Below are 22,518 nucleotides of genomic sequence, written 5' to 3'. Positions count from 1 at the left end.
ACGACATAGATAAGAAAGCTGCATCTGCTTTTGTTGTGTAGTGGTAATCAGGTTTACCTGACGTGTGAAAGCCCCATGCTTTGAAAGTACACAGTAACAAAGAAACCGATGACTTTTATAAAAAGGTGTCATGTGTGTCTCTTACTTTGCACAAAAAGTGCCAGAGATGACTTCATTTGCAGTCACTTGAAAAGTAGGGATTCTCCAATAAATGGTAAATGGTTGAAACAAATCTGAAGAAATGCATGACATACCTGTGTGTGTGTGTGTATGCATGTATGTATATATAGGGAGAGAGAGAGCGTCAATATAAACAGACTTTATTTCAATCAAGCTGTCTTTTCTATCCTTCAGGAGCAGAATGTTCTGATCATCAGCGCTCCAGAATGTAGTGTTTTCTTGGCAAGCATCACATATTGTGATGTGTTAGCTAAAAGTTCCATATCCTACAGACCGATATATTCCTCTGTACTTGTACCTTGGGGATTCATCAAAACCTGGCATCATAAGCAGCTTTCTACTGCCACAGACTGGACAGCGAAACAATTTAAAATATCCCAGAAAAAGAAAATAAGCATGCTTAATCAGAGCTTTCTGGACAGGAAGGACATTTGAGCAAGTGAGGAATAAGCACTGCTTTTGTTAATTTGCATAGGCAGAATAGAGACTTCTGGGAAAAGGCCGAAATTACAGTCACAGAAAATGGCTGCATCTATAGAGAACGCTAAGAAGTGTTGGCAGCTTTTCCTCTGACCCTGGCCACTTTTACAAGCAATCCTATGATAGTCAGCAGGACCCACCCTAAAAAGGAAGGGGCATCCACTTGGACCCTTTCCACCTTTTCTAAATCGAGCCTGATTGAGCACTGATTGAGCAGATAAGCACATGTCATTCTCATTTCAGAAAGGTATTGGTTAGCTTGCTGCTAGCAGCTCAGTTATGTTATGATGTTAGAGGCTATGCAAGGAATGCTTTAGTCCAGCGATATGCAGTTTTTATTGCGCCTTGCATTCAGCAGGAAGATCTTTAGCTTGAATCTGTGGCCTAGGTATTCACCTTGGTATTTCTTTTGGCACAAAGTGAAGGAGTATTTAAGAGAAAATGCACAATGTGTTTCTTATGTTGTTATGAACAACTTGTTACTCTTTCTCATTAAGCTTCAGCCACTGAAGAAATATATAAATAAGGGCTGACTTCCTGTAAGACGTGTCCAAAGCTGGGACGGAATAAAAGGAGACACTTGTAAATGATAGTGCTATCGTTTGAGAAAGGGTAAGTTGAGACTGACTTTCATGCGTATTCACAGACCAAGCATCATAAAGATACCAGCATGATCTTCATTGCGGGCTTAGAGCCGGTATTAGCTTTTGAGAGGTAAGAGGATTTTGAGGGCTCGTTGGTCTAGGGGTATGATTCTCGCTTTGGGTGCGAGAGGTCCCGGGTTCAAATCCCGGACGAGCCCTTTTCTTGGTACTCTTTTCAAGTTGTTTTGAAGTTTGCGTTTCAAAACCAACATCAATTTTTTCTTTGCAGTAGTGGATAATTCTTTGCTAGAGTCTCATGCTTCAGCCCTGCCCAGTCTGAGCTAATACCAAACATCTGGTCTTGCATGGCATGTACGAGCGTTCAGCTAGGGATGTCGGGCAGGTTGCATGAAAGAAATCTAAAGCCAGAGGCCCATGGAATAGCCAGTTCGGAGCAGTTTCATTACAGAAAAATCAACTGTAGGTATCTGTTTCTGTAGTGTAGTGGTTATCACGTTTGCCTCACACGCGAAAGGTCCCCGGTTCGAAACCGGGCAGAAACAGTTGTTATATTGTGTTGGCTACAATGTTGATAGGTGCCGTTTTGCCATGGAATTGTCCAAGCCCTGAAGATTATTTCATGCAATCTCGTTCCAAGAAAGGGAATTCTCTCAAAACACTAAAGTAATCGGCGTGTGGATGTATCTGTTGGTTCTCAGACCTTGCTTTCAAAAGAGCCCTGCAATCGGTTCACTGCTCACCTAGAACAAGCATTAACATGGAGAATTGTTGGCACCAACAGGAATCTTATTTTAGTGGAGTGTTTCTGGCTTTGAGTGCAGAGGCCCTCGGCTCAATTCCAAGATGATCCTTCTCAAGGTGATGATACAAATGCATTGTCACCTTTACGTTTAATGTCAGAATCATTTATTTCCAGTTGGTGGTGTAAGAATGTTTGCAACAGTATGGCGATTTTTCCTAGCCATGCATGAATGAAAGCATATCACTCGCCTTTAGGTGTTTTTCTAATACATTGATATTTGCATCTTCCTTCCTAGCCTGCATGTTTGACTATCTTACAGGCTGCATGTAATAAGTATCACATCAGGGCCCTTCTTCTACTCAATTCACAACTGTTCTATCACGACATAGATAAGAAAGCTGCATCTGCTTTTGTTGTGTAGTGGTAATCAGGTTTACCTGACGTGTGAAAGCCCCATGCTTTGAAAGTACACAGTAACAAAGAAACCGATGACTTTTATAAAAAGGTGTCATGTGTGTCTCTTACTTTGCACAAAAAGTGCCAGAGATGACTTCATTTGCAGTCACTTGAAAAGTAGGGATTCTCCAATAAATGGTAAATGGTTGAAATAAATCTGAAGAAATGCATGACATACCTGTGTGTGTGTGTGTGTGTACGCATGTATGTATATATAGGGAGAGAGAGAGCGTCAATATAAACAGACTTTATTTCAATCAAGCTGTCTTTTCTATCCTTCAGGAGCAGAATGTTCTGATCATCAGCGCTCCAGAATGTAGTGTTTTCTTGGCAAGCATCACATATTGTGATGTTTTAGCTAAAAGTTCCATATCCTAGAGACTGATATATTCCTCTGTACTTGTACCTTGGGGATTCATCAAAACCTGGCATCATAAGCAGCTTTCTACTGCCACAGACTGGACAGCGAAACAATTTAAAATATCCCAGAAAAAGAAAATAAGCATGCTTAATCAGAGCTTTCTGGACAGGAAGGACATTTGAGCAAGTGAGGAATGAGCACTGCTTTTGTTAATTTGCATAGGCAGAATAGAGACTTCTGGGAAAAGGCCGAAATTACAGTCACAGAAAATGGCTGCATCTATAGAGAACGCTAAGAAGTGTTGGCAGCTTTTCCTCTGACCCTGGCCACTTTTACAAGCAATCCTATGATAGTCAGCAGGACCCACCCTAAAAAGGAAGGGGCATCCACTTGGACCCTTTCCACCTTTTCTAAATCTCGCCTGATCGAGCCTGATTGAGCACTGATTGAGCAGATAAGCACATGTCATTCTCATTTCAGAAAGGTATTGGTTAGCTTGCTGCTAGCAGCTCAGTTATGTTATGATGTTAGAGGCTATGCAAGGAATGCTTTAGTCCAGCGATATGCAGTTTTTATTGCGCCTTGCATTCAGCAGGAAGATCTTTAGCTTGAATCTGTGGCCTAGGTATTCACCTTGGTATTTCTTTTGGCACAAAGTGAAGGAGTATTTAAGAGAAAATGCACAATGTGTTTCTTATGTTGTTATGAACAACTTGTTACTCTTTCTCATTAAGCTTCAGCCACTGAAGAAATATATAAATAAGGGCTGACTTCCTGTAAGACGTGTCCAAAGCTGGGACGGAATAAAAGGAGACACTTGTAAATGATAGTGCTATCGTTTGAGAAAGGGTAAGTTGAGACTGACTTTCATGCGTATTCACAGACCAAGCATCATAAAGATACCAGCATGATCTTCATTGCGGGCTTAGAGCCGGTATTAGCTTTTGAGAGGTAAGAGGATTTTGAGGGCTCGTTGGTCTAGGGGTATGATTCTCGCTTTGGGTGCGAGAGGTCCCGGGTTCAAATCCCGGACGAGCCCTTTTCTTGGTACTCTTTTCAAGTTGTTTTGAAGTTTGCGTTTCAAAACCAACATCAATTTTTTCTTTGCAGTAGTGGATAATTCTTTGCTAGAGTCTCATGCTTCAGCCCTGCCCAGTCTGAGCTAATACCAAACATCTGGTCTTGCATGGCATGTACGAGCGTTCAGCTAGGGATGTCGGGCAGGTTGCATGAAAGAAATCTAAAGCCAGAGGCCCATGGAATAGCCAGTTCGGAGCAGTTTCATTACAGAAAAATCAACTGTAGGTATCTGTTTCTGTAGTGTAGTGGTTATCACGTTTGCCTCACACGCGAAAGGTCCCCGGTTCGAAACCGGGCAGAAACAGTTGTTATATTGTGTTGGCTACAATGTTGATAGGTGCCGTTTTGCCATGGAATTGTCCAAGCCCTGAAGATTATTTCATGCAATCTCGTTCCAAGAAAGGGAATTCTCTCAAAACACTAAAGTAATCGGCGTGTGGATGTATCTGTTGGTTCTCAGACCTTGCTTTCAAAAGAGCCCTGCAATCGGTTCACTGCTCACCTAGAACAAGCATTAACATGGAGAATTGTTGGCACCAACAGGAATCTTATTTTAGTGGAGTGTTTCTGGCTTTGAGTGCAGAGGCCCTCGGCTCAATTCCAAGATGATCCTTCTCAAGGTGATGATACAAATGCATTGTCACCTTTACGTTTAATGTCAGAATCATTTATTTCCAGTTGGTGGTGTAAGAATGTTTGCAACAGTATGGCGATTTTTCCTAGCCATGCATGAATGAAAGCATATCACTCGCCTTTAGGTGTTTTTCTAATACATTGATATTTGCATCTGCCTTCCTAGCCTGCATGTTTGACTATCTTACAGGCTGCATGTAATAAGTATCACATCAGGGCCCTTCTTCTACTCAATTCACAACTGTTCTATCACGACATAGATAAGAAAGCTGCATCTGCTTTTGTTGTGTAGTGGTAATCAGGTTTACCTGACGTGTGAAAGCCCCATGCTTTGAAAGTACACAGTAACAAAGAAACCGATGACTTTTATAAAAAGGTGTCATGTGTGTCTCTTACTTTGCACAAAAAGTGCCAGAGATGACTTCATTTGCAGTCACTTGAAAAGTAGGGATTCTCCAATAAATGGTAAATGGTTGAAACAAATCTGAAGAAATGCATGACATACCTGTGTGTGTGTGTGTATGCATGTATGTATATATAGGGAGAGAGAGAGCGTCAATATAAACAGACTTTATTTCAATCAAGCTGTCTTTTCTATCCTTCAGGAGCAGAATGTTCTGATCATCAGCGCTCCAGAATGTAGTGTTTTCTTGGCAAGCATCACATATTGTGATGTGTTAGCTAAAAGTTCCATATCCTACAGACCGATATATTCCTCTGTACTTGTACCTTGGGGATTCATCAAAACCTGGCATCATAAGCAGCTTTCTACTGCCACAGACTGGACAGCGAAACAATTTAAAATATCCCAGAAAAAGAAAATAAGCATGCTTAATCAGAGCTTTCTGGACAGGAAGGACATTTGAGCAAGTGAGGAATAAGCACTGCTTTTGTTAATTTGCATAGGCAGAATAGAGACTTCTGGGAAAAGGCCGAAATTACAGTCACAGAAAATGGCTGCATCTATAGAGAACGCTAAGAAGTGTTGGCAGCTTTTCCTCTGACCCTGGCCACTTTTACAAGCAATCCTATGATAGTCAGCAGGACCCACCCTAAAAAGGAAGGGGCATCCACTTGGACCCTTTCCACCTTTTCTAAATCGAGCCTGATTGAGCACTGATTGAGCAGATAAGCACATGTCATTCTCATTTCAGAAAGGTATTGGTTAGCTTGCTGCTAGCAGCTCAGTTATGTTATGATGTTAGAGGCTATGCAAGGAATGCTTTAGTCCAGCGATATGCAGTTTTTATTGCGCCTTGCATTCAGCAGGAAGATCTTTAGCTTGAATCTGTGGCCTAGGTATTCACCTTGGTATTTCTTTTGGCACAAAGTGAAGGAGTATTTAAGAGAAAATGCACAATGTGTTTCTTATGTTGTTATGAACAACTTGTTACTCTTTCTCATTAAGCTTCAGCCACTGAAGAAATATATAAATAAGGGCTGACTTCCTGTAAGACGTGTCCAAAGCTGGGACGGAATAAAAGGAGACACTTGTAAATGATAGTGCTATCGTTTGAGAAAGGGTAAGTTGAGACTGACTTTCATGCGTATTCACAGACCAAGCATCATAAAGATACCAGCATGATCTTCATTGCGGGCTTAGAGCCGGTATTAGCTTTTGAGAGGTAAGAGGATTTTGAGGGCTCGTTGGTCTAGGGGTATGATTCTCGCTTTGGGTGCGAGAGGTCCCGGGTTCAAATCCCGGACGAGCCCTTTTCTTGGTACTCTTTTCAAGTTGTTTTGAAGTTTGCGTTTCAAAACCAACATCAATTTTTTCTTTGCAGTAGTGGATAATTCTTTGCTAGAGTCTCATGCTTCAGCCCTGCCCAGTCTGAGCTAATACCAAACATCTGGTCTTGCATGGCATGTACGAGCGTTCAGCTAGGGATGTCGGGCAGGTTGCATGAAAGAAATCTAAAGCCAGAGGCCCATGGAATAGCCAGTTCGGAGCAGTTTCATTACAGAAAAATCAACTGTAGGTATCTGTTTCTGTAGTGTAGTGGTTATCACGTTTGCCTCACACGCGAAAGGTCCCCGGTTCGAAACCGGGCAGAAACAGTTGTTATATTGTGTTGGCTACAATGTTGATAGGTGCCGTTTTGCCATGGAATTGTCCAAGCCCTGAAGATTATTTCATGCAATCTCGTTCCAAGAAAGGGAATTCTCTCAAAACACTAAAGTAATCGGCGTGTGGATGTATCTGTTGGTTCTCAGACCTTGCTTTCAAAAGAGCCCTGCAATCGGTTCACTGCTCACCTAGAACAAGCATTAACATGGAGAATTGTTGGCACCAACAGGAATCTTATTTTAGTGGAGTGTTTCTGGCTTTGAGTGCAGAGGCCCTCGGCTCAATTCCAAGATGATCCTTCTCAAGGTGATGATACAAATGCATTGTCACCTTTACGTTTAATGTCAGAATCATTTATTTCCAGTTGGTGGTGTAAGAATGTTTGCAACAGTATGGCGATTTTTCCTAGCCATGCATGAATGAAAGCATATCACTCGCCTTTAGGTGTTTTTCTAATACATTGATATTTGCATCTTCCTTCCTAGCCTGCATGTTTGACTATCTTACAGGCTGCATGTAATAAGTATCACATCAGGGCCCTTCTTCTACTCAATTCACAACTGTTCTATCACGACATAGATAAGAAAGCTGCATCTGCTTTTGTTGTGTAGTGGTAATCAGGTTTACCTGACGTGTGAAAGCCCCATGCTTTGAAAGTACACAGTAACAAAGAAACCGATGACTTTTATAAAAAGGTGTCATGTGTGTCTCTTACTTTGCACAAAAAGTGCCAGAGATGACTTCATTTGCAGTCACTTGAAAAGTAGGGATTCTCCAATAAATGGTAAATGGTTGAAACAAATCTGAAGAAATGCATGACATACCTGTGTGTGTGTGTGTGTGTACGCATGTATGTATATATAGGGAGAGAGAGAGCGTCAATATAAACAGACTTTATTTCAATCAAGCTGTCTTTTCTATCCTTCAGGAGCAGAATGTTCTGATCATCAGCGCTCCAGAATGTAGTGTTTTCTTGGCAAGCATCACATATTGTGATGTTTTAGCTAAAAGTTCCATATCCTAGAGACTGATATATTCCTCTGTACTTGTACCTTGGGGATTCATCAAAACCTGGCATCATAAGCAGCTTTCTACTGCCACAGACTGGACAGCGAAACAATTTAAAATATCCCAGAAAAAGAAAATAAGCATGCTTAATCAGAGCTTTCTGGACAGGAAGGACATTTGAGCAAGTGAGGAATAAGCACTGCTTTTGTTAATTTGCATAGGCAGAATAGAGACTTCTGGGAAAAGGCCGAAATTACAGTCACAGAAAATGGCTGCATCTATAGAGAACGCTAAGAAGTGTTGGCAGCTTTTCCTCTGACCCTGGCCACTTTTACAAGCAATCCTATGATAGTCAGCAGGACCCACCCTAAAAAGGAAGGGGCATCCACTTGGACCCTTTCCACCTTTTCTAAATCTCGCCTGATCGAGCCTGATTGAGCACTGATTGAGCAGATAAGCACATGTCATTCTCATTTCAGAAAGGTATTGGTTAGCTTGCTGCTAGCAGCTCAGTTATGTTATGATGTTAGAGGCTATGCAAGGAATGCTTTAGTCCAGCGATATGCAGTTTTTATTGCGCCTTGCATTCAGCAGGAAGATCTTTAGCTTGAATCTGTGGCCTAGGTATTCACCTTGGTATTTCTTTTGGCACAAAGTGAAGGAGTATTTAAGAGAAAATGCACAATGTGTTTCTTATGTTGTTATGAACAACTTGTTACTCTTTCTCATTAAGCTTCAGCCACTGAAGAAATATATAAATAAGGGCTGACTTCCTGTAAGACGTGTCCAAAGCTGGGACGGAATAAAAGGAGACACTTGTAAATGATAGTGCTATCGTTTGAGAAAGGGTAAGTTGAGACTGACTTTCATGCGTATTCACAGACCAAGCATCATAAAGATACCAGCATGATCTTCATTGCGGGCTTAGAGCCGGTATTAGCTTTTGAGAGGTAAGAGGATTTTGAGGGCTCGTTGGTCTAGGGGTATGATTCTCGCTTTGGGTGCGAGAGGTCCCGGGTTCAAATCCCGGACGAGCCCTTTTCTTGGTACTCTTTTCAAGTTGTTTTGAAGTTTGCGTTTCAAAACCAACATCAATTTTTTCTTTGCAGTAGTGGATAATTCTTTGCTAGAGTCTCATGCTTCAGCCCTGCCCAGTCTGAGCTAATACCAAACATCTGGTCTTGCATGGCATGTACGAGCGTTCAGCTAGGGATGTCGGGCAGGTTGCATGAAAGAAATCTAAAGCCAGAGGCCCATGGAATAGCCAGTTCGGAGCAGTTTCATTACAGAAAAATCAACTGTAGGTATCTGTTTCTGTAGTGTAGTGGTTATCACGTTTGCCTCACACGCGAAAGGTCCCCGGTTCGAAACCGGGCAGAAACAGTTGTTATATTGTGTTGGCTACAATGTTGATAGGTGCCGTTTTGCCATGGAATTGTCCAAGCCCTGAAGATTATTTCATGCAATCTCGTTCCAAGAAAGGGAATTCTCTCAAAACACTAAAGTAATCGGCGTGTGGATGTATCTGTTGGTTCTCAGACCTTGCTTTCAAAAGAGCCCTGCAATCGGTTCACTGCTCACCTAGAACAAGCATTAACATGGAGAATTGTTGGCACCAACAGGAATCTTATTTTAGTGGAGTGTTTCTGGCTTTGAGTGCAGAGGCCCTCGGCTCAATTCCAAGATGATCCTTCTCAAGGTGATGATACAAATGCATTGTCACCTTTACGTTTAATGTCAGAATCATTTATTTCCAGTTGGTGGTGTAAGAATGTTTGCAACAGTATGGCGATTTTTCCTAGCCATGCATGAATGAAAGCATATCACTCGCCTTTAGGTGTTTTTCTAATACATTGATATTTGCATCTTCCTTCCTAGCCTGCATGTTTGACTATCTTACAGGCTGCATGTAATAAGTATCACATCAGGGCCCTTCTTCTACTCAATTCACAACTGTTCTATCACGACATAGATAAGAAAGCTGCATCTGCTTTTGTTGTGTAGTGGTAATCAGGTTTACCTGACGTGTGAAAGCCCCATGCTTTGAAAGTACACAGTAACAAAGAAACCGATGACTTTTATAAAAAGGTGTCATGTGTGTCTCTTACTTTGCACAAAAAGTGCCAGAGATGACTTCATTTGCAGTCACTTGAAAAGTAGGGATTCTCCAATAAATGGTAAATGGTTGAAACAAATCTGAAGAAATGCATGACATACCTGTGTGTGTGTGTGTGTGTACGCATGTATGTATATATAGGGAGAGAGAGAGCGTCAATATAAACAGACTTTATTTCAATCAAGCTGTCTTTTCTATCCTTCAGGAGCAGAATGTTCTGATCATCAGCGCTCCAGAATGTAGTGTTTTCTTGGCAAGCATCACATATTGTGATGTTTTAGCTAAAAGTTCCATATCCTAGAGACTGATATATTCCTCTGTACTTGTACCTTGGGGATTCATCAAAACCTGGCATCATAAGCAGCTTTCTACTGCCACAGACTGGACAGCGAAACAATTTAAAATATCCCAGAAAAAGAAAATAAGCATGCTTAATCAGAGCTTTCTGGACAGGAAGGACATTTGAGCAAGTGAGGAATAAGCACTGCTTTTGTTAATTTGCATAGGCAGAATAGAGACTTCTGGGAAAAGGCCGAAATTACAGTCACAGAAAATGGCTGCATCTATAGAGAACGCTAAGAAGTGTTGGCAGCTTTTCCTCTGACCCTGGCCACTTTTACAAGCAATCCTATGATAGTCAGCAGGACCCATCCTAAAAAGGAAGGGGCATCCACTTGGACCCTTTCCACCTTTTCTAAATCTCGCCTGATCGAGCCTGATTGAGCACTGATTGAGCAGATAAGCACATGTCATTCTCATTTCAGAAAGGTATTGGTTAGCTTGCTGCTAGCAGCTCAGTTATGTTATGATGTTAGAGGCTATGCAAGGAATGCTTTAGTCCAGCGATATGCAGTTTTTATTGCGCCTTGCATTCAGCAGGAAGATCTTTAGCTTGAATCTGTGGCCTAGGTATTCACCTTGGTATTTCTTTTGGCACAAAGTGAAGGAGTATTTAAGAGAAAATGCACAATGTGTTTCTTATGTTGTTATGAACAACTTGTTACTCTTTCTCATTAAGCTTCAGCCACTGAAGAAATATATAAATAAGGGCTGACTTCCTGTAAGACGTGTCCAAAGCTGGGACGGAATAAAAGGAGACACTTGTAAATGATAGTGCTATCGTTTGAGAAAGGGTAAGTTGAGACTGACTTTCATGCGTATTCACAGACCAAGCATCATAAAGATACCAGCATGATCTTCATTGCGGGCTTAGAGCCGGTATTAGCTTTTGAGAGGTAAGAGGATTTTGAGGGCTCGTTGGTCTAGGGGTATGATTCTCGCTTTGGGTGCGAGAGGTCCCGGGTTCAAATCCCGGACGAGCCCTTTTCTTGGTACTCTTTTCAAGTTGTTTTGAAGTTTGCGTTTCAAAACCAACATCAATTTTTTCTTTGCAGTAGTGGATAATTCTTTGCTAGAGTCTCATGCTTCAGCCCTGCCCAGTCTGAGCTAATACCAAACATCTGGTCTTGCATGGCATGTACGAGCGTTCAGCTAGGGATGTCGGGCAGGTTGCATGAAAGAAATCTAAAGCCAGAGGCCCATGGAATAGCCAGTTCGGAGCAGTTTCATTACAGAAAAATCAACTGTAGGTATCTGTTTCTGTAGTGTAGTGGTTATCACGTTTGCCTCACACGCGAAAGGTCCCCGGTTCGAAACCGGGCAGAAACAGTTGTTATATTGTGTTGGCTACAATGTTGATAGGTGCCGTTTTGCCATGGAATTGTCCAAGCCCTGAAGATTATTTCATGCAATCTCGTTCCAAGAAAGGGAATTCTCTCAAAACACTAAAGTAATCGGCGTGTGGATGTATCTGTTGGTTCTCAGACCTTGCTTTCAAAAGAGCCCTGCAATCGGTTCACTGCTCACCTAGAACAAGCATTAACATGGAGAATTGTTGGCACCAACAGGAATCTTATTTTAGTGGAGTGTTTCTGGCTTTGAGTGCAGAGGCCCTCGGCTCAATTCCAAGATGATCCTTCTCAAGGTGATGATACAAATGCATTGTCACCTTTACGTTTAATGTCAGAATCATTTATTTCCAGTTGGTGGTGTAAGAATGTTTGCAACAGTATGGCGATTTTTCCTAGCCATGCATGAATGAAAGCATATCACTCGCCTTTAGGTGTTTTTCTAATACATTGATATTTGCATCTTCCTTCCTAGCCTGCATGTTTGACTATCTTACAGGCTGCATGTAATAAGTATCACATCAGGGCCCTTCTTCTACTCAATTCACAACTGTTCTATCACGACATAGATAAGAAAGCTGCATCTGCTTTTGTTGTGTAGTGGTAATCAGGTTTACCTGACGTGTGAAAGCCCCATGCTTTGAAAGTACACAGTAACAAAGAAACCGATGACTTTTATAAAAAGGTGTCATGTGTGTCTCTTACTTTGCACAAAAAGTGCCAGAGATGACTTCATTTGCAGTCACTTGAAAAGTAGGGATTCTCCAATAAATGGTAAATGGTTGAAACAAATCTGAAGAAATGCATGACATACCTGTGTGTGTGTGTGTGTGTACGCATGTATGTATATATAGGGAGAGAGAGAGCGTCAATATAAACAGACTTTATTTCAATCAAGCTGTCTTTTCTATCCTTCAGGAGCAGAATGTTCTGATCATCAGCGCTCCAGAATGTAGTGTTTTCTTGGCAAGCATCACATATTGTGATGTTTTAGCTAAAAGTTCCATATCCTAGAGACTGATATATTCCTCTGTACTTGTACCTTGGGGATTCATCAAAACCTGGCATCATAAGCAGCTTTCTACTGCCACAGACTGGACAGCGAAACAATTTAAAATATCCCAGAAAAAGAAAATAAGCATGCTTAATCAGAGCTTTCTGGACAGGAAGGACATTTGAGCAAGTGAGGAATAAGCACTGCTTTTGTTAATTTGCATAGGCAGAATAGAGACTTCTGGGAAAAGGCCGAAATTACAGTCACAGAAAATGGCTGCATCTATAGAGAACGCTAAGAAGTGTTGGCAGCTTTTCCTCTGACCCTGGCCACTTTTACAAGCAATCCTATGATAGTCAGCAGGACCCATCCTAAAAAGGAAGGGGCATCCACTTGGACCCTTTCCACCTTTTCTAAATCTCGCCTGATCGAGCCCTGATCGAGCCGATAAGCACATGTCATTCTCATTTCAGAAAGGTATTGGTTAGCTTGCTGCTAGCAGCTCAGTTATGTTATGATGTTAGAGGCTATGCAAGGAATGCTTTAGTCCAGCGATATGCAGTTTTTATTGCGCCTTGCATTCAGCAGGAAGATCTTTAGCTTGAATCTGTGGCCTAGGTATTCACCTTGGTATTTTTTTTGGCACAAAGTGAAGGAGTATTTGAGAGAAAATGCACAATGTGTTTCTTATGTTGTTATGAACAACTTGTTACTCTTTCTCATTAAGCTTCAGCCACTGCAGAAATATATAAATAAGGGCTGACTTCCTGTAAGACGTGTCCAAAGCTGGGACGGAATAAAAGGAGACACTTGTAAATGATAGTGCTATCGTTTGAGAAAGGGTAAGTTGAGACTGACTTTCATGCGTATTCACAGACCAAGCATCATAAAGATACCAGCATGATCTTCATTGCGGGCTTAGAGCCGGTATTAGCTTTTGAGAGGTAAGAGGATTTTGAGGGCTCGTTGGTCTAGGGGTATGATTCTCGCTTTGGGTGCGAGAGGTCCCAGGTTCAAATCCCGGACGAGCCCTTTTCTTGGTACTCTTTTCAAGTTGTTTTGAAGTTTGCGTTTCAAAACCAACATCAATTTTTTCTTTGCAGTAGTGGATAATTCTTTGCTAGAGTCTCATGCTTCAGCCCTGCCCAGTCTGAGCTAATACCAAACATCTGGTCTTGCATGGCATGTACGAGCGTTCAGCTAGGGATGTCGGGCAGGTTGCATGAAAGAAATCTAAAGCCAGAGGCCCATGGAATAGCCAGTTCGGAGCAGTTTCATTACAGAAAAATCAACTGTAGGTATCTGTTTCTGTAGTGTAGTGGTTATCACGTTCGCCTCACACGCGAAAGGTCCCCGGTTCGAAACCGGGCAGAAACAGTTGTTATATTGTGTTGGCTACAATGTTGATAGGTGCCGTTTTGCCATGGAATTGTCCAAGCCCTGAAGATTATTTCATGCAATCTCGTTCCAAGAAAGGGAATTCTCTCAAAACACTAAAGTAATCGGCGTGTGGATGTATCTGTTGGTTCTCAGACCTTGCTTTCAAAAGAGCCCTGCAATCGGTTCACTGCTCACCTAGAACAAGCATTAACATGGAGAATTGTTGGCACCAACAGGAATCTTATTTTAGTGGAGTGTTTCTGGCTTTGAGTGCAGAGGCCCTCGGCTCAATTCCAAGATGATCCTTCTCAGGGTGATGATACAAATGCATTGTCACCTTTACGTTTAATGTCAGAATCATTTATTTCCAGTTGGTGGTGTAAGAATGTTTGCAACAGTATGGCGATTTTTCCTAGCCATGCATGAATGAAAGCATATCACTCGCCTTTAGGTGTTTTTCTAATACATTGATATTTGCATCTGCCTTCCTAGCCTGCATGTTTGACTATCTTACAGGCTGCATGTAATAAGTATCACATCAGGGCCCTTCTTCTACTCAATTCACAACTGTTCTATCACGACATAGATAAGAAAGCTGCATCTGCTTTTGTTGTGTAGTGGTAATCAGGTTTACCTGACGTGTGAAAGCCCCATGCTTTGAAAGTACACAGTAACAAAGAAACCGATGACTTTTATAAAAAGGTGTCATGTGTGTCTCTTACTTTGCACAAAAAGTGCCAGAGATGACTTCATTTGCAGTCACTTGAAAAGTAGGGATTCTCCAATAAATGGTAAATGGTTGAAACAAATCTGAAGAAATGCATGACATACCTGTGTGTGTGTGTGTATGCATGTATGTATATATAGGGAGAGAGAGAGCGTCAATATAAACAGACTTTATTTCAATCAAGCTGTCTTTTCTATCCTTCAGGAGCAGAATGTTCTGATCATCAGCGCTCCAGAATGTAGTGTTTTCTTGGCAAGCATCACATATTGTGATGTGTTAGCTAAAAGTTCCATATCCTACAGACCGATATATTCCTCTGTACTTGTACCTTGGGGATTCATCAAAACCTGGCATCATAAGCAGCTTTCTACTGCCACAGACTGGACAGCGAAACAATTTAAAATATCCCAGAAAAAGAAAATAAGCATGCTTAATCAGAGCTTTCTGGACAGGAAGGACATTTGAGCAAGTGAGGAATAAGCACTGCTTTTGTTAATTTGCATAGGCAGAATAGAGACTTCTGGGAAAAGGCCGAAATTACAGTCACAGAAAATGGCTGCATCTATAGAGAACGCTAAGAAGTGTTGGCAGCTTTTCCTCTGACCCTGGCCACTTTTACAAGCAATCCTATGATAGTCAGCAGGACCCACCCTAAAAAGGAAGGGGCATCCACTTGGACCCTTTCCACCTTTTCTAAATCGAGCCTGATTGAGCACTGATTGAGCAGATAAGCACATGTCATTCTCATTTCAGAAAGGTATTGGTTAGCTTGCTGCTAGCAGCTCAGTTATGTTATGATGTTAGAGGCTATGCAAGGAATGCTTTAGTCCAGCGATATGCAGTTTTTATTGCGCCTTGCATTCAGCAGGAAGATCTTTAGCTTGAATCTGTGGCCTAGGTATTCACCTTGGTATTTCTTTTGGCACAAAGTGAAGGAGTATTTAAGAGAAAATGCACAATGTGTTTCTTATGTTGTTATGAACAACTTGTTACTCTTTCTCATTAAGCTTCAGCCACTGAAGAAATATATAAATAAGGGCTGACTTCCTGTAAGACGTGTCCAAAGCTGGGACGGAATAAAAGGAGACACTTGTAAATGATAGTGCTATCGTTTGAGAAAGGGTAAGTTGAGACTGACTTTCATGCGTATTCACAGACCAAGCATCATAAAGATACCAGCATGATCTTCATTGCGGGCTTAGAGCCGGTATTAGCTTTTGAGAGGTAAGAGGATTTTGAGGGCTCGTTGGTCTAGGGGTATGATTCTCGCTTTGGGTGCGAGAGGTCCCGGGTTCAAATCCCGGACGAGCCCTTTTCTTGGTACTCTTTTCAAGTTGTTTTGAAGTTTGCGTTTCAAAACCAACATCAATTTTTTCTTTGCAGTAGTGGATAATTCTTTGCTAGAGTCTCATGCTTCAGCCCTGCCCAGTCTGAGCTAATACCAAACATCTGGTCTTGCATGGCATGTACGAGCGTTCAGCTAGGGATGTCGGGCAGGTTGCATGAAAGAAATCTAAAGCCAGAGGCCCATGGAATAGCCAGTTCGGAGCAGTTTCATTACAGAAAAATCAACTGTAGGTATCTGTTTCTGTAGTGTAGTGGTTATCACGTTTGCCTCACACGCGAAAGGTCCCCGGTTCGAAACCGGGCAGAAACAGTTGTTATATTGTGTTGGCTACAATGTTGATAGGTGCCGTTTTGCCATGGAATTGTCCAAGCCCTGAAGATTATTTCATGCAATCTCGTTCCAAGAAAGGGAATTCTCTCAAAACACTAAAGTAATCGGCGTGTGGATGTATCTGTTGGTTCTCAGACCTTGCTTTCAAAAGAGCCCTGCAATCGGTTCACTGCTCACCTAGAACAAGCATTAACATGGAGAATTGTTGGCACCAACAGGAATCTTATTTTAGTGGAGTGTTTCTGGCTTTGAGTGCAGAGGCCCTCGGCTCAATTCCAAGATGATCCTTCTCAAGGTGATGATACAAATGCATTGTCACCTTTACGTTTAATGTCAGAATCATTTATTTCCAGTTGGTGGTGTAAGAATGTTTGCAACAGTATGGCGATTTTTCCTAGCCATGCATGAATGAAAGCATATCACTCGCCTTTAGGTGTTTTTCTAATACATTGATATTTGCATCTTCCTTCCTAGCCTGCATGTTTGACTATCTTACAGGCTGCATGTAATAAGTATCACATCAGGGCCCTTCTTCTACTCAATTCACAACTGTTCTATCACGACATAGATAAGAAAGCTGCATCTGCTTTTGTTGTGTAGTGGTAATCAGGTTTACCTGACGTGTGAAAGCCCCATGCTTTGAAAGTACACAGTAACAAAGAAACCGATGACTTTTATAAAAAGGTGTCATGTGTGTCTCTTACTTTGCACAAAAAGTGCCAGAGATGACTTCATTTGCAGTCACTTGAAAAGTAGGGATTCTCCAATAAATGGTAAATGGTTGAAACAAATCTGAAGAAATGCATGACATACCTGTGTGTGTGTGTGTGTGTACGCATGTATGTATATATAGGGAGAGAGAGAGCGTCAATATAAACAGACTTTATTTCAATCAAGCTGTCTTTTCTATCCTTCAGGAGCAGAATGTTCTGATCATCAGCGCTCCAGAATGTAGTGTTTTCTTGGCAAGCATCACATATTGTGATGTTTTAGCTAAAAGTTCCATATCCTAGAGACTGATATATTCCTCTGTACTTGTACCTTGGGGATTCATCAAAACCTGGCATCATAAGCAGCTTTCTACTGCCACAGACTGGACAGCGAAACAATTTAAAATATCCCAGAAAAAGAAAATAAGCATGCTTAATCAGAGCTTTCTGGACAGGAAGGACATTTGAGCAAGTGAGGAATAAGCACTGCTTTTGTTAATTTGCATAGGCAGAATAGAGACTTCTGGGAAAAGGCCGAAATTACAGTCACAGAAAATGGCTGCATCTATAGAGAACGCTAAGAAGTGTTGGCAGCTTTTCCTCTGACCCTGGCCACTTTTACAAGCAATCCTATGATAGTCAGCAGGACCCACCCTAAAAAGGAAGGGGCATCCACTTGGACCCTTTCCACCTTTTCTAAATCTCGCCTGATCGAGCCTGATTGAGCACTGATTGAGCAGATAAGCACATGTCATTCTCATTTCAGAAAGGTATTGGTTAGCTTGCTGCTAGCAGCTCAGTTATGTTATGATGTTAGAGGCTATGCAAGGAATGCTTTAGTCCAGCGATATGCAGTTTTTATTGCGCCTTGCATTCAGCAGGAAGATCTTTAGCTTGAATCTGTGGCCTAGGTATTCACCTTGGTATTTCTTTTGGCACAAAGTGAAGGAGTATTTAAGAGAAAATGCACAATGTGTTTCTTATGTTGTTATGAACAACTTGTTACTCTTTCTCATTAAGCTTCAGCCACTGAAGAAATATATAAATAAGGGCTGACTTCCTGTAAGACGTGTCCAAAGCTGGGACGGAATAAAAGGAGACACTTGTAAATGATAGTGCTATCGTTTGAGAAAGGGTAAGTTGAGACTGACTTTCATGCGTATTCACAGACCAAGCATCATAAAGATACCAGCATGATCTTCATTGCGGGCTTAGAGCCGGTATTAGCTTTTGAGAGGTAAGAGGATTTTGAGGGCTCGTTGGTCTAGGGGTATGATTCTCGCTTTGGGTGCGAGAGGTCCCGGGTTCAAATCCCGGACGAGCCCTTTTCTTGGTACTCTTTTCAAGTTGTTTTGAAGTTTGCGTTTCAAAACCAACATCAATTTTTTCTTTGCAGTAGTGGATAATTCTTTGCTAGAGTCTCATGCTTCAGCCCTGCCCAGTCTGAGCTAATACCAAACATCTGGTCTTGCATGGCATGTACGAGCGTTCAGCTAGGGATGTCGGGCAGGTTGCATGAAAGAAATCTAAAGCCAGAGGCCCATGGAATAGCCAGTTCGGAGCAGTTTCATTACAGAAAAATCAACTGTAGGTATCTGTTTCTGTAGTGTAGTGGTTATCACGTTTGCCTCACACGCGAAAGGTCCCCGGTTCGAAACCGGGCAGAAACAGTTGTTATATTGTGTTGGCTACAATGTTGATAGGTGCCGTTTTGCCATGGAATTGTCCAAGCCCTGAAGATTATTTCATGCAATCTCGTTCCAAGAAAGGGAATTCTCTCAAAACACTAAAGTAATCGGCGTGTGGATGTATCTGTTGGTTCTCAGACCTTGCTTTCAAAAGAGCCCTGCAATCGGTTCACTGCTCACCTAGAACAAGCATTAACATGGAGAATTGTTGGCACCAACAGGAATCTTATTTTAGTGGAGTGTTTCTGGCTTTGAGTGCAGAGGCCCTCGGCTCAATTCCAAGATGATCCTTCTCAAGGTGATGATACAAATGCATTGTCACCTTTACGTTTAATGTCAGAATCATTTATTTCCAGTTGGTGGTGTAAGAATGTTTGCAACAGTATGGCGATTTTTCCTAGCCATGCATGAATGAAAGCATATCACTCGCCTTTAGGTGTTTTTCTAATACATTGATATTTGCATCTTCCTTCCTAGCCTGCATGTTTGACTATCTTACAGGCTGCATGTAATAAGTATCACATCAGGGCCCTTCTTCTACTCAATTCACAACTGTTCTATCACGACATAGATAAGAAAGCTGCATCTGCTTTTGTTGTGTAGTGGTAATCAGGTTTACCTGACGTGTGAAAGCCCCATGCTTTGAAAGTACACAGTAACAAAGAAACCGATGACTTTTATAAAAAGGTGTCATGTGTGTCTCTTACTTTGCACAAAAAGTGCCAGAGATGACTTCATTTGCAGTCACTTGAAAAGTAGGGATTCTCCAATAAATGGTAAATGGTTGAAACAAATCTGAAGAAATGCATGACATACCTGTGTGTGTGTGTGTGTGTACGCATGTATGTATATATAGGGAGAGAGAGAGCGTCAATATAAACAGACTTTATTTCAATCAAGCTGTCTTTTCTATCCTTCAGGAGCAGAATGTTCTGATCATCAGCGCTCCAGAATGTAGTGTTTTCTTGGCAAGCATCACATATTGTGATGTTTTAGCTAAAAGTTCCATATCCTAGAGACTGATATATTCCTCTGTACTTGTACCTTGGGGATTCATCAAAACCTGGCATCATAAGCAGCTTTCTACTGCCACAGACTGGACAGCGAAACAATTTAAAATATCCCAGAAAAAGAAAATAAGCATGCTTAATCAGAGCTTTCTGGACAGGAAGGACATTTGAGCAAGTGAGGAATAAGCACTGCTTTTGTTAATTTGCATAGGCAGAATAGAGACTTCTGGGAAAAGGCCGAAATTACAGTCACAGAAAATGGCTGCATCTATAGAGAACGCTAAGAAGTGTTGGCAGCTTTTCCTCTGACCCTGGCCACTTTTACAAGCAATCCTATGATAGTCAGCAGGACCCATCCTAAAAAGGAAGGGGCATCCACTTGGACCCTTTCCACCTTTTCTAAATCTCGCCTGATCGAGCCTGATTGAGCACTGATTGAGCAGATAAGCACATGTCATTCTCATTTCAGAAAGGTATTGGTTAGCTTGCTGCTAGCAGCTCAGTTATGTTATGATGTTAGAGGCTATGCAAGGAATGCTTTAGTCCAGCGATATGCAGTTTTTATTGCGCCTTGCATTCAGCAGGAAGATCTTTAGCTTGAATCTGTGGCCTAGGTATTCACCTTGGTATTTCTTTTGGCACAAAGTGAAGGAGTATTTAAGAGAAAATGCACAATGTGTTTCTTATGTTGTTATGAACAACTTGTTACTCTTTCTCATTAAGCTTCAGCCACTGAAGAAATATATAAATAAGGGCTGACTTCCTGTAAGACGTGTCCAAAGCTGGGACGGAATAAAAGGAGACACTTGTAAATGATAGTGCTATCGTTTGAGAAAGGGTAAGTTGAGACTGACTTTCATGCGTATTCACAGACCAAGCATCATAAAGATACCAGCATGATCTTCATTGCGGGCTTAGAGCCGGTATTAGCTTTTGAGAGGTAAGAGGATTTTGAGGGCTCGTTGGTCTAGGGGTATGATTCTCGCTTTGGGTGCGAGAGGTCCCGGGTTCAAATCCCGGACGAGCCCTTTTCTTGGTACTCTTTTCAAGTTGTTTTGAAGTTTGCGTTTCAAAACCAACATCAATTTTTTCTTTGCAGTAGTGGATAATTCTTTGCTAGAGTCTCATGCTTCAGCCCTGCCCAGTCTGAGCTAATACCAAACATCTGGTCTTGCATGGCATGTACGAGCGTTCAGCTAGGGATGTCGGGCAGGTTGCATGAAAGAAATCTAAAGCCAGAGGCCCATGGAATAGCCAGTTCGGAGCAGTTTCATTACAGAAAAATCAACTGTAGGTATCTGTTTCTGTAGTGTAGTGGTTATCACGTTTGCCTCACACGCGAAAGGTCCCCGGTTCGAAACCGGGCAGAAACAGTTGTTATATTGTGTTGGCTACAATGTTGATAGGTGCCGTTTTGCCATGGAATTGTCCAAGCCCTGAAGATTATTTCATGCAATCTCGTTCCAAGAAAGGGAATTCTCTCAAAACACTAAAGTAATCGGCGTGTGGATGTATCTGTTGGTTCTCAGACCTTGCTTTCAAAAGAGCCCTGCAATCGGTTCACTGCTCACCTAGAACAAGCATTAACATGGAGAATTGTTGGCACCAACAGGAATCTTATTTTAGTGGAGTGTTTCTGGCTTTGAGTGCAGAGGCCCTCGGCTCAATTCCAAGATGATCCTTCTCAAGGTGATGATACAAATGCATTGTCACCTTTACGTTTAATGTCAGAATCATTTATTTCCAGTTGGTGGTGTAAGAATGTTTGCAACAGTATGGCGATTTTTCCTAGCCATGCATGAATGAAAGCATATCACTCGCCTTTAGGTGTTTTTCTAATACATTGATATTTGCATCTTCCTTCCTAGCCTGCATGTTTGACTATCTTACAGGCTGCATGTAATAAGTATCACATCAGGGCCCTTCTTCTACTCAATTCACAACTGTTCTATCACGACATAGATAAGAAAGCTGCATCTGCTTTTGTTGTGTAGTGGTAATCAGGTTTACCTGACGTGTGAAAGCCCCATGCTTTGAAAGTACACAGTAACAAAGAAACCGATGACTTTTATAAAAAGGTGTCATGTGTGTCTCTTACTTTGCACAAAAAGTGCCAGAGATGACTTCATTTGCAGTCACTTGAAAAGTAGGGATTCTCCAATAAATGGTAAATGGTTGAAACAAATCTGAAGAAATGCATGACATACCTGTGTGTGTGTGTGTGTGTACGCATGTATGTATATATAGGGAGAGAGAGAGCGTCAATATAAACAGACTTTATTTCAATCAAGCTGTCTTTTCTATCCTTCAGGAGCAGAATGTTCTGATCATCAGCGCTCCAGAATGTAGTGTTTTCTTGGCAAGCATCACATATTGTGATGTTTTAGCTAAAAGTTCCATATCCTAGAGACTGATATATTCCTCTGTACTTGTACCTTGGGGATTCATCAAAACCTGGCATCATAAGCAGCTTTCTACTGCCACAGACTGGACAGCGAAACAATTTAAAATATCCCAGAAAAAGAAAATAAGCATGCTTAATCAGAGCTTTCTGGACAGGAAGGACATTTGAGCAAGTGAGGAATAAGCACTGCTTTTGTTAATTTGCATAGGCAGAATAGAGACTTCTGGGAAAAGGCCGAAATTACAGTCACAGAAAATGGCTGCATCTATAGAGAACGCTAAGAAGTGTTGGCAGCTTTTCCTCTGACCCTGGCCACTTTTACAAGCAATCCTATGATAGTCAGCAGGACCCATCCTAAAAAGGAAGGGGCATCCACTTGGACCCTTTCCACCTTTTCTAAATCTCGCCTGATCGAGCCCTGATCGAGCCGATAAGCACATGTCATTCTCATTTCAGAAAGGTATTGGTTAGCTTGCTGCTAGCAGCTCAGTTATGTTATGATGTTAGAGG

At 41.7% G+C, this 22,518-nt stretch overlaps 9 non-coding genes across 9 annotated transcripts; all 9 read left to right on the top strand.

The window, feature by feature from the left end:
- The first annotated feature begins 1,390 nt into the window (after positions 1-1,390).
- On the top strand, positions 1,391-1,462 carry TRNAP-UGG (transfer RNA proline (anticodon UGG)). The gene has a single exon. It is a non-coding gene; the product is annotated as a tRNA-Pro (tRNA).
- A 2,329-nt stretch (positions 1,463-3,791) lies between these two features.
- Positions 3,792-3,863, top strand: TRNAP-UGG (transfer RNA proline (anticodon UGG)). The gene has a single exon. It is a non-coding gene; the product is annotated as a tRNA-Pro (tRNA).
- Positions 3,864-6,178: 2,315 nt separating this feature from the next.
- On the top strand, positions 6,179-6,250 carry TRNAP-UGG (transfer RNA proline (anticodon UGG)). Its single transcript has one exon. It is a non-coding gene; the product is annotated as a tRNA-Pro (tRNA).
- A 2,329-nt stretch (positions 6,251-8,579) lies between these two features.
- Positions 8,580-8,651, top strand: TRNAP-UGG (transfer RNA proline (anticodon UGG)). Its single transcript has one exon. It is a non-coding gene; the product is annotated as a tRNA-Pro (tRNA).
- A 2,329-nt stretch (positions 8,652-10,980) lies between these two features.
- TRNAP-UGG (transfer RNA proline (anticodon UGG)) lies at positions 10,981-11,052 on the top strand. The gene has a single exon. It is a non-coding gene; the product is annotated as a tRNA-Pro (tRNA).
- Positions 11,053-13,715: 2,663 nt separating this feature from the next.
- Positions 13,716-13,788, top strand: TRNAV-CAC (transfer RNA valine (anticodon CAC)). The gene has a single exon. It is a non-coding gene; the product is annotated as a tRNA-Val (tRNA).
- Positions 13,789-15,758: 1,970 nt separating this feature from the next.
- TRNAP-UGG (transfer RNA proline (anticodon UGG)) lies at positions 15,759-15,830 on the top strand. Its single transcript has one exon. It is a non-coding gene; the product is annotated as a tRNA-Pro (tRNA).
- A 2,329-nt stretch (positions 15,831-18,159) lies between these two features.
- On the top strand, positions 18,160-18,231 carry TRNAP-UGG (transfer RNA proline (anticodon UGG)). Its single transcript has one exon. It is a non-coding gene; the product is annotated as a tRNA-Pro (tRNA).
- A 2,329-nt stretch (positions 18,232-20,560) lies between these two features.
- TRNAP-UGG (transfer RNA proline (anticodon UGG)) lies at positions 20,561-20,632 on the top strand. Its single transcript has one exon. It is a non-coding gene; the product is annotated as a tRNA-Pro (tRNA).
- Positions 20,633-22,518: the final 1,886 nt, after the last annotated feature.

Source organism: Triturus cristatus, chromosome 8 (assembly GCF_964204655.1).
Source record: "Triturus cristatus chromosome 8, aTriCri1.1, whole genome shotgun sequence".
NCBI lineage: Eukaryota > Metazoa > Chordata > Amphibia > Caudata > Salamandridae > Triturus > Triturus cristatus.
The sequence above is the reverse complement of the archived record's forward strand: the minus strand, read 5'-3'. Positions and strand labels throughout refer to the sequence as shown.